Consider the following 13,066-nt stretch of genomic DNA (forward strand, 5'->3'; position numbering starts at 1 on the left):
AAATACATGCGCTTCAAAGTACCCTGTTACAAACTGGGTCCACGCTAAATCCAGGGACTTATTCTCTTCATCTCCCTTCCTCCCTTCGGATCCCATATTCTTTTCACGCCTCCCTCTTGAAACCCGTCATCTATAACTGCTTCTCTAAATAGGACGTTTCTCCTACTCCCATCGCGGGTATCTCTGATGTATATTCGGTCAAAGAAATTCTGGACTCCAAACTCATCAGAGAAAAATGTTTCTTTCTTGTAGATTGGGAGGGGTTCGGACCAGAGGAGAAGTCTTGGGAACCACAGGATAACATCCTAGATCAGCATCTTCTCAAAAAGTTCTTGAGCCGTAAAAAGAGGGGGAGACCAAAGGGGGAGTACTGTTACACACGACGCTCCGGCCGCAAGCACTGGACGTGAGCGCAGTGTCCCCAACCGTTGACGGGGCCGGGATTTGCATCGTGGGACGCGCCCGCATGTGAATCCCGGCCTGTCACTCACCTCGTCCCGCTCCTGCAGCTCTCTCTCAGCTCCGGCGCATGTGTCCCCGTCCCTTAGGGCACACGCGCACCGGGGCTTTGAAATTTAAAGGGCCAGTATGCCCATAATTAGTAAAAGCACCTGACAGCACATTATAAGTTGCTGCACCTCCCACACACCCCTGCCGGATCTTCAGTGCCTATTGCCAGAGAGAAAGCGTTCCCAATTGCCTGTTTTGCCATACCCGTGTATCCAGACCTTCCTGCTACATTTTTTCACTATGAACCTTTGCCGCCTGCCTTAACTTTCTGCTACATTGACTACGCTACAGCCTCCTCCTTCGGTACCTCGCCTTGCCCAATTACCTGTGTGGTCGAGCCGTGTCGGGGGTAGCACCTTGGGAGTCACCTGACTCAGCAAGCCCATCCTGCCTTGCGGTGGGCTCTGGTGAAGACTCCGCCCCTCTGATATGGTCCGAGTCATCAGCCACACAGGTAGAGGATCCACATCCAGTTCCGTTACACACATCACTAATTTCTCCTCCTATATACAGGTCACTAATATCTCCTCCTATACACAGGTCACTAATATCTCCACCTATATACAGGTCACTAATATCTCCACCTATATACAGGTCACTAATATCTCCTCCTATATACAGGTCACTAATATCTCCTCCTATATACAGATCACTAATATCTCCACCTATATACAGATCACTAATATCTGCTATACACACGTCCCTGATATCTCCTCTTATATACAGGTCACTATTATCTCCTTCTATATACAGGTCACTAATATCTCCACCTATATATGTCACTAATATCTCCTATATAAAGGTCACTAATATCTCCTCCTATATAGGTCACTAATATCTCCTCCTATATACAGGTCACTGATATCTCCACCTATATACAGGTCACTAATATCTCCACCTATATACAGGTCAATAATATCTCCTCCTATATAAGGGTTACTAATATCTCCACCTATATACAGTCACTAATATCTCCACCTATATACACATCATTAATATCTCCACCTATATACAGGTCACTAATATCTTTTCCTATATACAGATCACTAATATCTCCACCTATATACAGGTCACTAATATCTCCTCCTATATACAGGTCACTAATATCTCCTCCTATAGACAGGTCACTGATATCTCCTCCTATAGACAGGTCACTAATATCTCCTCCTATATACACATCACTAATATCTCCTCCTATACAGGTCACTAATATCTCCTACTATATACAGGTCACTAATATCTCCTCCTATATACATGTGGTGACCATGGGGTGTTGCAGTGGATGGAGTAGGGTCTGGTGGTATTAACCCTGGGGGCAAGATGTTGTTAACCCCATAGTGTTCATGACGCCAGGATGTGGTTGTTTCGGAATAGGGACCGCCACCAACCAGCCCAAAAACAGCATGCAATGAAGGAATGTCCACAGCAAGGGTTTTGATGTAACCGGAACTTTTTCTTGCAATATGCAGGAAACAGTCTTTACAATAATGCAGTTTCCTCAGAGGCAAACAGGACACAGGGAACCTCGCAGGCTTGCTTGGACTTGTAGTTATGGTAATAATGCAGCAGGCCACTGTGCTACTAATATGTATCTTTAGCTGAGTAGTAGTCACTTGATTTGCAGAGATATTTGTAACTCACGGTTTAGAAGTGGCTGCTGGACTTTAGGCTTTGGCCTAGATGCTACAGGATTTGTGCTGCTGAGCTTGCAGGAACTCAGTGCAGGAACCAGAGCAGTAACTAAGAGAGTTCAGGAACAAGAGAGCGAATATGGAGACTACAGCCCCTTATATACTACGGGGCTGGACTAAAGCCCATTGGTAGCTGGTAGCCTGGGGTACCTGTGCCCTTGGAACTCTGGGTATGTCACATGACTGCAGGTCACATGACCAACCCTCTATACACTTTGTACAACTTTATACATAATGAACATTCAGATTAAAGGAACATAAGAAATATACATAGTATTTATGCCCTACACTTAACATGACATAACCTGGGGGAAGCCCTGCAGGAGAGCCCTATGGACCTAAGGTACTCTTCCTGAGGGGACTTAAGGAGGGACAGAACCAGGTTCTGTATCGGGATACCACAAACCCCCTTACTTAATGAAAGTCGCCCTCGACGTCCGTCCCCTTAGGGAGAGGAGCGAAATGGCCACTGGGCCGGATGCAGTCCTGAAGCATTTGATAATAACGTCCAATTTCAGGCTGATGAACAAGGAAACAATGAAATGCTGATTAGAGTCTTTGTACACATTATAATGTCCATACATGCTCTGTAAATTTGAAAAAACAGGATGAAACTGGGTAACTTTTAGGACTTGCTGGATATTTGGATTCCTTAAGAATGCAACCATGACTATGGTAACATTGCTTTAGATTTTACAACAATACCTTTTCTTTTTTTGTAGGTATACCTATATATTATGCACCTCTAATGACTATGCATATATTAGACTATATTAGACCATACAGACTATACAGCTGTGATTGACTAGAACATTTTGTTATGACTATAGCATATTTTATGAGTGCTATCACATTTGACTATGACTAATATTCTTACTGATTATCATACTTTTAATGACATTTGGAATATTAGACGGTTATATATGGTATGCATGGTGACTGAAATGCTCATACATACTCTTGACATTAGATCACTCCTGACATTAGATCACTCTTCACATTAGATCACTACTACTTTTGTTGGTAGATATCTTATATTATACCACTGGTTATTTCTACTGTTAGACACTGGTTGCGGATTGGGTTGCCTGAGGCTTTCTGCCCAATGCCAGGGCTACTAGGGTCTATCGGCACTACACACTTACCCCTAGAACACTTTATTCTAGATAACATTTACACATTCTGTTACCTTACTTTATATGTGCATTTGGTTAGCTACAGGAATAGCTTCTGGCCAGTAAAGTACCCTGGACACGCAAAGAAAAGAAGAAATACATTAGTTGCATGACATTTAGTGCATAACAGTATTGTGGATTGGCATAAGACAGGTTACAGTCCCTGAAGTACATTTGAATAAATGTTAGTGTGACATGTACATGAATTTAGTGATCTATGTGTACTAGACTTATGGATGTACACTAATAAAGTTTTATGTGTACTGAATTTATATGTACGCTAATGGAGTTAGTTTTGGTATCTGGTAGGTAATTGCCCCTTCGGGACCGACGCAACACCACTTCTTGGTTCTCAGGAACGCCGTATTCTTCTGGAGCCCTTGATGTTCCTGATGTAGAAGGACCACCTTGAGGGCTGGACTCAGGAGTTGTACTTGGTCCTGGACTGGTGGGATCCATACGAACTGGTGAATTTGGATCTGGATTGGAGGTAGTTGCCACGGGAGACAGACTAGAAGCAGGTGAGGGAACCAGGGATGGCGGTGCCTGTGCTTGGTATGACATTGCACAGAAGACCGCAGGCTGGTTAGAAAAGAACATTGGTACATCCATCGATGGGTGGATTCCTTCTCTTGGTACATACTCCCTCACGGGTCTAGCAGCTGGGGGAGGAGGATCAGGAGGCTCAGGCAGATCTTCTCTGAGGCACAGTTTGATGTGATTCTGATGAACCACCTGTGGTTCATAGCCAGTCTTTTGGTTTAAATAATTTTTATTGGATTTTTCTTTGAGAAATTTACTACGAAGTAAAGATTGGCCAAAGAAAACAACGTGGCCAAGGAACAATACATAACAAATATAACACAGTTATATAAATATTACTAAAGCAATCACTCAGCTGTATGTAGAAATATTAATTTGCTGAATCATGTCTTTGGATGTTGCAGATATTATAGACATATCCGAAAAACCATTAGCAGATTTATTTAACCAATCAATGGTAACAGGAGCCGTCCCGGAAGATTGGAAATTAGCAAATGTTGTGCCCATTCACAAGAAAGGTAGTAAGGTAGTATAGGATTGTGGAACACCTAAAATCCCATGGATTGCAAGATGAAAAACAACATGGGTTTACTTCAGGGAGATCATGTCAAAAAATCTTATTGATTTTTTTTGACTGGGTGACTAAAATAATAGATGGGGAGGAGCAGTAGACATCGCATATCTAGATTTTAGGCTTTTGACACTGTCCCACATAGAAGACTTATCAATATACTACAGTGATTGAGCTTGGACTCCATATTGTTGAGTGGATTAGGCAGTGGCTGAGTAACAGACAATAGAGGGTTGTAGTCAATGGAGAATATTCAGAACAAGGTCTTGTCACCAGGGGGGACCTCTGGGATCTGTACTGGGACCAATATTGTTTAATATCTTCATTAGTGATATTACAGAAGGTCTCGATGGTAAGATATGTCTTTTTGCTGATGACACAAAGATATGTAACAGGGTTGATGTTCCTGGAGGGATCTGCCAAATGGAAAAGGATTTAGGAAAACTAGAAGAATGGTCAGAACTCTGGCAACTGAAATTTAATGTGGACAAGTGCAAGATAAGGCAGCTGGGGCGTAAAAACCCTCAGGCAGAATATAGATTATTTGACACAGTCCTGACCTCAGTATCTGAGGAAAGGGATTTAGGAGTAATTATTTCAGAAGACTTAAAGGTAGGAAAACAATGTAATAGAGCAGCAGGAAACGCTAGCAGAATGCTTGGATGTATAGGGAGAGGTATAAGCAGTAGAGAGAGAGAAGTGCTCATTGGTGTATAGGGAGAGGTATAAGCAGTAGAGAGAGAGAAGTGTTCATGCCGCTGTACAGAACACTGGTGAGACCTCACTTGGCGTATTGTGCGCAGTACTGGAGGCCGTATCTCCAGAAGGATATAGATACTCTAGAGAGGGTTCAGAGAAGATACTAAACTAGTACATGGATTGCAGGATAAAACTTACCAGGAAAGGTTAAAGGACCTTATCATGTATAGAAGAAAGAAGAGACAGAGGGGATATGATAGAGACTTTTATATACATAAAGGGAATCAACACGGTAAAGGAGGAGAGGAGATTTATATAGAAGAAAAACTACCACAAGAGGACACAGTGTTATATAGAGGACACAGTGTTATATAGAGGACATAGTGTTATATAGAGGACATAGTTTTATATTAGAGGGGAAAGGTTTCTGCAGTAATATCAGAAAGTATTACTTTACTGAGAGAGTAGTGGATGCATAGAATAGTCTTCCTGCAGAAGTGGTCACTGCAAATACAGTGAAGGAGTTTAAACATGCATGGGATAGGTATAAGGCTATCCTTCATATAAGATAGGGATAGGCATAAGGCTATCCTTCATATAAGATAGAGATAGGTATAAGGCTATCCTTCATATAAGATAGGGATAGGTATAAGGCTATCCTTCATATAAGATAGAGATAGGTATAAGGCTATCCTTCATATAAGATAGGGATAGGCATAAGGCTATCCTTCATATAAGATAGAGATAGGTATAAGGCTATCCTTCATATAAGATAGGGCCAGGGACTATTCATAGTATTCAGATTATTGGGCAGACTAGATGGGCCAAATGGTTCTTATCTGCCGACACATTCTATGTTTCTATGCCTTGGGGCCCTTTCAGTCACACCCCTGCACCCCTATAGTCAGGGACGGATTTAGGCTTAGCGTGGCCCTGAGCAAAATCAAAAGTCGTAATAGTGCACTAACCAGATTTGCACATTTTTGGACACTTTTATATACCATAAAAAATATCTAATAAGCAATTGAAAAGTCCCATTAAAACAAAAATGGTGCCGATAAAAACCACAAATCACAGCGCAAAAAATGACCCTCACATCCCCATATACAGAAAAATAAGAGTTATAGGGATCAAAATAGTACAATTTTATATTTTTGTATAGTTCTCCCACCTTAGGTTGGCAGTATAGTTCCCCCCACATTAGGTTAGCAGTGTTCCCCCACATTAGGTTGTAGTTCCCCCACATTATGTTGGCAGTATAGTTCCCCCACATTATGTTGGCAGTATGTTCCCCCACATTATGTTGGCAGTATAGTTCCCCCACATTAGATTGGCAGTATAGTTCCCTCACATTATGTTGGCAGTATGTTCCCCCACATTAGATTGGCAGTATAGTTCCCCCACATTATGTTGGCAGTATAGTTCCCCCACATTAGGTAGGCAGTATAGTTCCCCCACATTAGGTAGGCAGTATAGTTCCCCCCCACATTATGTTGGCAGTATGTTCCCCCACATTATGTTGGCAGTATAGTTCCCCCACATTAGGTTGGCAGTATAGTTCCCCCACATTATGTTGGCAGTATGTTCCCCCACATTATGTTGGCAGTATGTTCCCCCACATTATGTTGCCAGTATAGTTCCCCCACATTATGTTGGCAGTATTTTCCCCCACATTAGATTGGCAGTATAGTTCCCCCACATTATGTTGGCAGTATAGTTCCCCCACATTAGGTAGGCAGTATAGTTCCCCCACATTAGGTAGGCAGTATAGTTCCCCCCACATTAGGTAGGCAGTATAGTTCCCCCACATTATGTTGGAAGTATAGTTCCCCCACATTAGTTTGGCAGTATAGTTCCCCCACATTAGGTTGGCAGTATAGTTCCCCCCACATTAGGTTGGCAGTATAATTCCCCCACATTAGGTTGGCAGTATAGTTCCCCCACATTAGGTTGGCAGTATAGTTCCCCCCACATTAGGTTGGCAGTATAGTTCCCCCACATTAGGTTGGCAGTATAGTTCCCCCACATTATGTTGGCAGTATAGTTCCCCCACATTAGGTTGGCAGTATAGTTCCCCCACATTATGTTGGCAGTATAGTTCCCCCACATTATGTTGGCAGTACAGTTCCCCCACATTAGGTGCAGTATAGTTCCCCCACATTAGGTTGGCAGTATAGTTCCCCCACATTAGGTTGGCAGTATAGTTCCCCCACATTAGGTTAGCAGTATGTTCCCCCACATTATGTCGGCAGTATAGTTCCCCCCACATTAGGTTAGTAGTGTTCGCCCACATTAGGTTGGCAGTATAGGTCCCCCACATTAGGTTGGCAGTATGTTCCCCAATATTAGGTTAGCAGTATGTTCCCCCACATTATGTTGGCAGTATAGTTCCCCCCACATTAGGTTAGCAGTATGTTCCCCCACATTATGTTGGCAGTATAGTTCCCCCCACATTAGGTTAGCAGTATGTTCCCCCACATTATGTTGGCAGAATGTTGTGGGCAGTGTGGATAATATGACGAGTGACGTCTCCTGCGGCTCCTCTGTGCGGTGTCAGGGACGTCGTTCATCATTTCCTGCAGCCGTGGCCGGACTGAGTGACGTCCCTGACGCCGCACAGAGGAGCCGCAGGAGACGTCACTCGTCATATTATCCACACAGCCCACAAGACCGCCGCATTACCTGAGCCTGCTGAGCTCGGCCAAGTAAGGAAATATGTAAAATAGAAAAAGCAGGCGGAGAAGTGTCCGGGCCCGCAGGACCCACCGATGGTCACTGTTTTAAAGCGGCCGCGCTGCTGATGTTTAACAAGCAGCCGGCGCTGCGGCCACCTTAAAAGCAGCTGGCAGGGGGCGCCCTGGGGTATGGAGGCCCTAGGCATATTGCCTACTTTGTCCCGCCCTAACGCCGGCCCCGCCTATAGTTACACCACAAGTGAAGGACCCTAAGGCTGTGTACACACCGTGACCCCTGACATCAAAATGTGTGAGAGAAAAAGGGAAGAGATTTTGCCCACAGTGACCAATCACAGCTCAGCTTTCACTTTACCTGAGGTCGTTAAGATATATAAGCCGGGCTGTGATTGGTCAATGTGGGAAAACTCAAGACAATTGGGGTCTCAGGCAGATTGATAGATCGGAGCTGATGCCTAATACTTAAAGGGGTACTCCGCTGCTCAGCGTTTGGAATAAACGGTTCTGAATGCTGGAGCTTGTGACGTCATAGCTCCACCCCCTCATGTCACGTGCTGCCCCTCAATGCAAGTCTATGGGAGGGGGCGTGACGGCTGTCACGCCCCCTCCCATAGACTGGCATTGAGGGGGCTAATAAAGTACTGGCTAATAAAGGAGCTGTCCAATATGCGCTGCTGCAGAACCTCTTTGACCAGTGGTTCAATTGCAGCACTTGCTGTCTCATGAAAGGGGGCCTTCATATGTCCTGCTGCAGAACCTCTTTTACCATAGGTAAATAGGTTGTGCAGCTGGCTCAAGGGGGCTGTCCAATGTGTGCTGCTGCAGAACTTCTTTAACCAGTGGTTTAGCTGCAGTACTTACTGGCTCATAGAATAGGCTTTTCAGCCGGTCCTGCTGCAGAACCTCTTTGACCAGTGGTTCGTTTGCATTATGTACTGGCTAATAAAGGAGATGTCCAGTATGTTCTGCTGCAGAACCTCTTCGACCAGTGGTTTAGCTGCAGCACTTACTGTCTCATGAAAGGAAGCTTTCATATGTGCGTGCTGCTGCAGAACCTCTTTATCCAACAATGCAGCTGCATTACTTACTGGCTCATAAAATAGGCTGCTCAGCATGTGCTGCTGCAGAACTTCTTTGACGGGTTTAGCTGCATTGTGTACTAGCTAATAACGGAGCTGTCCAGTACATTCTGCTGCAGAACCTCTTTAGAGTAATAAAGGAACCCGGTGTATTTGTCTTGTAAATCCTTGTTTTGTGCAGCTCCGGCCTCTCACCTGTCTGTACTGGGAGAAGAAATCACAAAGACACCGAGGGGAGGACGGAGGGAGGAGGGAGGAGGGAGGAGGGAGGAGGGAGGAGGGAGGAGGAGGGAGGAGGGAGAAAGGAGGAGGGGGGAGGAGGGAGGAGATGGGAGATGGGAGATGGGAGGAGGGAGGAGGGAGGAGGGAGGAGGGAGGAGGGAGGAGTGCGGGGAAGAGGATGGAGGGCGGGGAGGGACAGGACAGGTCACATGGTCACCGGATGTCAGGATCACATTTATCCCTGCACACACAGCGCAGGCGCAGCCGGGTCATGTGACAGGAAAGTGAAGGATGACAGGTGAGGAGTATTATAGGGATAATACACAAACACACACTATATACACTCCTCTATATACAGACTATATACACACTCCTCTATATACACACTCCTCTATATACAGACTATATACACACTCCTCTATATACAGACTATATACACACTCCTCTATATACACACTCCTCTATATACACAGACTATACACTCTCCTCTATATACAGACTATATACACACTCCTCTATATACACACTATATACACTCTCCTCTATATACAGACTATATACACACTCCTCTATATACACACGATATACACACTCCTCTATATACAGACTATATACACACTCCTCTGTATACACACTATACACTCTCCTCTATATACACACACTCCTCTATATACACACTATACACACTCCTCTATATACAGACTATATACACACTCCTCTATATACAGACTATATACACACTCCTCTATATACACACTCCTCTATATACAGACTATATACACACTCCTCTATATACAGACTATATACACACTCCTCTATATACAGACTATATACACACTCCTCTATATACAGACTATATACACTCTCCTCTATATACAGACTATATACACACTCCTCTATATACACACGATATACACACTCCTCTATATACAGACTATATACACACTCCTCTGTATACACACTATACACTCTCCTCTATATACACACACTCCTCTATATACACACTACACACTCCTCTATATACAGACTATATACACACTCCTCTATATACAGACTATATACACACTCCTCTATATACACACTCCTCTATATACAGACTATATACACACTCCTCTATATACAGACTATATACACACTCCTCTATATACACACTCCTCTATATACACAGACTATACACTCTCCTCTATATACAGACTATATACACACTCCTCTATATACACTCCTCTATATACACAGACTATACACACTCCTATATACACAGACTATACACACTCCTCTATATACAGACTATATACACACTCCTCTATATACACACTCCTCTATATACAGACTATATACACACTCCTCTATATACACACTCCTCTATATACACAGACTATACACACTCCTCTATATACAGACTATATACACACTCCTCTATATACACAGACTATACACACTCCTCTATATACACAGACTATACACACTCCTATATACAGACTATATACACACTCCTCTATATACAGACTATATACACACTCCTCTATATACAGACTATATACACACTCCTCTATATACAGACTATACACACTCCTCTATATACAGACTATACACACTCCTCTATATACAGACTATATACACACTCCTCTATATACAGACTATATACACACTCCTCTTTATACAGACTATATACACACTCCTCTATATACACAGACTATACACACTCCTATATACAGACTATATACACACTCCTCTATATACACACTATACACACTCCTCTATATACAGACTATATACACACTCCTCTATAGACAGACTATATACACACTCCTCTATATACACAGACTATACACACTCCTCTATAGACAGACTATATACACACTCCTCTATATACACAGACTATACACACTCCTCTATATACAGACTATATACACACTCCTCTATATACAGACTATATACACACTCCTATATACACATACTATATACACACTCCTCTATATACACAGACTATACACACTCCTCTATATACAGACTATATACACACTCCTCTATATACAGACTATATACACACTCCTCTATATACAGACTATATACACACTCCTCTATAGACAGACTATATACACACTCCTCTATATACACAGACTATACACACTCCTCTATAGACAGACTATATACACACTCCTCTATATACACAGACTATACACACTCCTCTATATACAGACTATATACACACTCCTCTATATACACAGACTATACACACTCCTCTATATACACAGACTATACACACTCCTCTATATACAGACTATATACACACTCCTCTATATACAGACTATACACACTCCTCTATATACAGACTATATACACACTCCTCTATATACAGACTATATACACACTCCTCTATATACAGACTATATACACACTCCTCTATATACAGACTATATACACACTCCTCTATATACAGACTATATACACACTCCTCTATATACACAGACTATACACACTCCTCTATATACAGACTATATACACACTCCTCTATATACACACTCCTCTATATACAGACTATATACACACTCCTCTATATACAGACTATATACGCACTCCTCTATATACAGACTATACACTCTCCTCTATATACACACTATACACACTCCTCTATATACAGACTATATACACACTCCTCTATATACAGACTATATACACACTCCTCTATATACAGACTATACACACTCCTCTATATACAGACTATATACACACTCCTCTATATACAGACTATATACACACTCCTCTATATACAGACTATATACACACTCCTCTATATACACACTATACACACTCCTCTATATACAGACTATATACACACTCCTCTATATACAGACTATATACACACTCCTCTATATACAGACTATACACACTCCTCTATATACACACTCCTCTATATACACTCTCCTCTATATACACAGACTATACACTCCTCTATATACACAGACTATACACACTCCTCTATATACAGACTATATACACACTCCTCTATATACAGACTATACACACTCCTCTATATACAGACTATATACACACTCCTCTATATACAGACTATATACACACTCCTCTATATACAGACTATATACACACTCCTCTATATACAGACTATATACACACTCCTCTATATACAGACTATATACACACTCCTCTATATACACAGACTATACACACTCCTCTATATACAGACTATATACACACTCCTCTATATACACACTCCTCTATATACAGACTATATACACACTCCTCTATATACAGACTATATACGCACTCCTCTATATACAGACTATACACTCTCCTCTATATACACACTATACACACTCCTCTATATACAGACTATATACACACTCCTCTATATACAGACTATATACACACTCCTCTATATACAGACTATACACACTCCTCTATATACAGACTATATACACACTCCTCTATATACAGACTATATACACACTCCTCTATATACAGACTATATACACACTCCTCTATATACACACTATACACACTCCTCTATATACAGACTATATACACACTCCTCTATATACAGACTATATACACACTCCTCTATATACAGACTATACACACTCCTCTATATACACACTCCTCTATATACACTCTCCTCTATATACACAGACTATACACACTCCTCTATATACACAGACTATACACTCTCCTCTATATACAGACTATATACACACTCCTCTATATACACTCTCCTCTATATACACAGACTATACACACTCCTCTATATACACAGACTATACACACTCCTCTATATACAGACTATATACGCACTCCTCTATATACAGACTATACACACTCCTCTATATACACACTATACACACTCCTCTATATACACACTATACAC

The 13,066-nt window shown here is 42.0% G+C and overlaps 1 protein-coding gene across 2 annotated transcripts in view; it reads left to right on the forward strand.

Moving 5' to 3' along the window:
* The first annotated feature begins 9,361 nt into the window (after nt 1-9,361).
* Nucleotides 9,362-13,066, forward strand: part of LOC130357221 (gastrula zinc finger protein XlCGF67.1-like) — a 52,384-nt gene continuing 48,679 nt past the window's right edge. For both annotated transcript variants that reach the window (XM_056559828.1, XM_056559827.1), the window contains exon 1: nt 9,362-9,481. The gene's annotated coding sequence lies outside the window, so the exon portion shown is untranslated. The remainder of the gene's footprint in view (nt 9,482-13,066) is intronic.

The sequence above is a fragment of the Hyla sarda genome, chromosome 2 (genome assembly GCF_029499605.1).
Source record: "Hyla sarda isolate aHylSar1 chromosome 2, aHylSar1.hap1, whole genome shotgun sequence".
Lineage (NCBI taxonomy): Eukaryota > Metazoa > Chordata > Amphibia > Anura > Hylidae > Hyla > Hyla sarda.